We start from the raw sequence: 4,885 nt of genomic DNA, 5'->3' as shown, positions 1-4,885 counted from the left end.
CTGGTTGTTCCTTGTTTTATGTCTAAATGAGCTCAGTTAGCGTTGACCAGAGAGCGATGAAGTCATTAACACCACAAACACAAAACATAGCATCTGCATGTGGCAGGTTGTGTTCCACAACCATACGATTGCTGACTCGAGGCTTTGACTGTTTGCGTTCAAAATAGGATTATAAAACATGCTTCATCACACAAGATTTGAACCCACATTTCCACTTACACAAGACGATGTCAAAAAACTAACTTTAAGTTGTGTAGCTCTTTGTGTTTGACATTGACTTGAAAATGTGAAGACATGGGTTTAATTTAAACATGGATGTTTAGAACTTATTTATCCCTGCGGTCTAAAGTTGTAGGTTCAAACCCTTCCATCTATTTTTGTTTATCTGAAGCTTCAGATTCTGATAAAACACCTACTTTGTTACATGTTGCATTTTCGATCTTAAAATGTAGGCGAGATGAAGTTGATTTTAAGTCCAACAATGAAATAACACTTAAAACTTGTGAGTCAGTGAATGGAAAATAAAAAAAAAAGCGTCCTGTAACAACACATCTAAACATATAGCCACAGTCAATTAAATAAACCATTAAATTGATCATTTTAACCTCTAATTTTGTCATTATACTTTTCAGCTTACTGTATTCACTATCGGTTGATTTTGCCATTTATTTATTACGAGTTCGAATTACATATTTATTCATTATGGGGTGTTCCATGTAGACATTTCTACGGTGGCCCTGAAGTACAAATCATCACCACAAATAGGAAGAAAACACCAACAAATAACTAACAAAACACAACGAGGAAAAGTGGACTCCTCCTGGCTGAGTGCGGTCCGCGCCCTCCCCTCTCGATAAATCTAATTGGAATCATCCACTTCCTGTTTGCCACTCGGACCTTCCACGCACGCGGAGCCAGCAGGAGCAGCGGGGACTAACGTATGGTAAGTGCTGTTTAAAAATGATCCACACATTTCTTAGACTTTCTGTTGACGCTCTGTTCACACTTGTTGTTAACCTCCGACCTGAGTGATCCGATCACAGGTGTTCAGATTACACCTGCTGCTGCTAATGTGACATCACTGCTCCACAGCAAACACACGATCACCGTCTAACCATGTACGTGTGGTCAATGCGATAGTATGTCTTTAAAACTGTCATAATATGAACTTTTCGAGTATAGAATGTCATCAAACACGTTCAAATATAAACTGTCCACATATGTCATCCAAAAACTGTCCAAAATGTCAAAGAATGTCCTCAACAAAATATGTCAATAAACCATTAAAACTGTTATCTAGTCTGGCCAGTAGGGGGCAGGTTAATAAAAAAAAACTGTTAAGGAGTAGTGATTTAGTAGAATTTCAAAATAAGTGTCCCTGTTGATATGGACCAATATATAGTAAACAATAACAAGGTTTGAATGTATTTTACTCTCATTGTTTTCACTCATTTACTGCAATGACCACATTTTAACTACTGGACACTACTTTGTCTCATCATGTCCCCTGACTGAAGACCTCCCAACAGCTGCAGTTAAAGGCACAGTTCATGTGTTTTGAAGCATTGTTGAATGAGGACATTATCATCAGAATTTAGGGCAATAAGAAAAACAAACAAAAAAACAAGCGATGACTTTACAGTGAAGAGTAAAATGACACATGACACACAACTGACAATGGCAGCAAACTTTGTCTGTAACTGAAACATTTGCAGACATTAATCAGTTGACAGTTGACTGTCACTAAATACACCAGAATCCTCTGTTAAATATTGAGATTTTTTAAATGTTTTCAGGATTTTTAAAAGTCTTTGTAACTGATCTACAGCATTGTTTGGACCAGGACCATGACCTGGCTGGAGGAGGACCTGGAGGAGGACCTGGAGGAGGACCTGGAGGAGGACGAGGAGCATCGCGGACAAACGTGTAGTAACTGCTGCTTAAAAATGATCCACACATTTCTTAGACGTTCTGTTGACACTCTGTTCACACTTGCTGTTAACATCCCACCGGAGTGATCCGATCACAGGGGTTCAGATTACACCTGCTACTGCTAATGTGATGTCACTGCTCCACATGTAAATACACACAAACCAAAAATGATTTAGTTTTAATTATTTCTTTGTTATAAAGAACAAAGAAACCGGAAAAAAAACAATCGATTATTAAAGTACTCGTACTCGTAATAGTTTAATAATTCAGTAATCGTTGCATCCCTACTTGTTTTATATATATATTTTTAAAAATCATCAGAGACCCCATGATACAAGTAATCAAGATATTTGCGAAATCACTATTTATTTATTTATTTATTTAATGCTAATCCACAAAAATGTTTGACGTGTATTTGTAACATCAGTTCAAAAAATATACGCTAAAAAAAATTAGTAACAATCTGTCCTTGGGGCTCATTTACACCTGTGGTCATGTGCTATCCCATTACAATCCCATCACAGAAAATATGCATTTTTAGGGATGATTGGACTTTTTGACCATATCCAATATGCTCATATATCACAGTGCTGGGGCCCATATCAATACCAATATACTGTATATGTCTTTCCTTTTGCACAACTGCAGAGGTCATTAAGTCTCTTCTCTAGTCAAAATAACAGACTATGTTTCATACTTATGTCGCAGCACATGTGGATATGAAATATCTTTATTGTGCAAAATAAATAAGCAGAAAAAATAGCTGTAGGGGGCGCGAGCATACAAGTCAAGGAGGTAGAAACCTTTTCAGTCTACTATTGTAGTCATTAGTCATATCGGCACATCTCGCCGTCTTTGCCCACATCCCATAAAACTTTTCAAAGCCAATATCTGCCCATACCGATAATATCGTCATATCCCCACACATTTTCATGTCGGGTGTAAACTAACAACATCTTTTGCTCTCAACAAACTAGGGCTGAAACTCAAACTTCTTTTTTAAAGACTTAAATTAACCTTAATGATTTTACAGCTTCTTAAATGGCAACATGTTCTGCTTTCTTTGCTCCATAGAACAAAAAAATCATTCAAATGCAATCATTTTTGCTTTCTGGACAAAACAACACATTTGACAACATCATCATTTCCACCTTTGAAAAACCCTCATCAACATTTGAGCACATTTTATGGACCAAACCATCACTCTTTCACCCGTCATTTCATCACCTCACACGGACGATGTTAACAGCACTTGTCAACAGAGCCTCTGTTTAATGTGTGCACGTCATTTTTACATTGTTAACAGGTGAAAACTATGGAAGACACAAAGTGACAAAATTCAATCAATAAATTCACCATTAAATAATGACTCAAATGTGCCATTCATTCATATTGAAATTAAATACATTTCTTATTAAATGTAACATTCATTCATTCAAATACCAATTCATTTGATGTAAAAAAAAAAACAACAACATAGAATTACTAGACTATTTAATGAATGATTTCATGGTCCTGTGTTGCAGTGCATCATCAATTGATTTGATGCTGATGGGTGACTTGGACAAATCAAATCAATTCATCATGCACTGCAACACAGGACCATGAAATCATTCATCGAATAGTCAATTAACTCTTTATTGTTTTTTTTTTTCATCAAATGAATTGGTATTTGAATGAATGAATGTCACATTTAATAAGACATGTATGTATTTAATTCCAATGTGAATGAATGACACATTTGAGTCATTATTTAATGGTGTATTTATTGATTGAATGTTGCCACTTTGACTCGTCCATAGTTTTCACCTGTTAACAATGTAAAAATGATGTGAACACATTAATGACACAGAAGTCTAATTGATGTGCTGATCATTTTTAAGCATCAGTTACTGGACACCGGTACCCCGACTGTGTGGTCAACAGTCCAGAGAGTGGACCCCTGTCAATTTTTTTTTTTTTGTGTTTTTATGGCTTTTTTTGGGGAATTTCGTTGGCCAAAAATGTGAAATAAAATGGTATAACCCCCTATTGTTATCAGTGTGGGGAGCCGGGGGAGCACAGCCCAGCCCCGGCCCCAGTTAGGCCCCGGCGCCGGGGCCAAGTGTTCGGAGCATGCTGGATTTGAACCAGCCACAGCCGGACTGGCACAACCTCCTCGCGGTTGCGAACTAACCCACCACGCCACGAACCCTTTGGAGGTTTGGGATGGAGCTCCGGGCGTTTTTGAGTCTTCACTTTGGCTGTGGAACCTTAAACGTTGAAGTATAAAGGAATTGAACTCTCAACGTCAGGACTGAAAGGCAGCTCTCTAAGCAGTTGAGCTAACTGTCCACGCTCTTCCTTATGTTTTCTTAGACTTATTTACTCTCTGCGTTGAATAGCGTGCCTAAAAATTCACTTAATCCAAGTTTCGAACCCCTGACCTGAAGAACTCCAGTCTTTCTCTTAACCTTGTGAGCTATTTGTCCTCACATGGTGTGTGCCAACCTTTGGAAGTCTTTCAATGATAGATTACCCATGACTTCACAAACCTCAGACTGATGAGATATTTAACAATGTCTATCCTCCCTCTTGGGCCAGATCTTTGGTGTAGTGGTTATTGCTCTTCCCTTTGAAACAAGAAGTCCTGGGTTCGAGACCCAGTGGGAACAAGTGTCTTAATGCATGGAGTTTTTCATGTTCTCCCCGTGTGTGCGTGGCTTTTCTCCCGTTTCTCTGGCTTCCTCCCACAGTCCATCAATCATCTACCGCTTTGTCCTACACTGGAGGGTTGCGGGGGGTGCTGTGCCAAGCTCAGCTGTCATAGGGTGATAGGCGTGGTTCACCCTGCACTGTTCGCCAGTCCATTCAAAAACATGGAGTACAGTGATGAGGTAAATTTCGACTTAAATAATGACTTCATGTAAGATTCAAACCCATGACCATAGGAACGCCAGTCCACATCTGAACC

The sequence above is a fragment of the Solea solea genome, chromosome 4 (genome assembly GCF_958295425.1).
Source record: "Solea solea chromosome 4, fSolSol10.1, whole genome shotgun sequence".
Taxonomy (NCBI): domain Eukaryota; kingdom Metazoa; phylum Chordata; class Actinopteri; order Pleuronectiformes; family Soleidae; genus Solea; species Solea solea.
Note: the sequence above shows the minus strand (reverse complement) of the source record.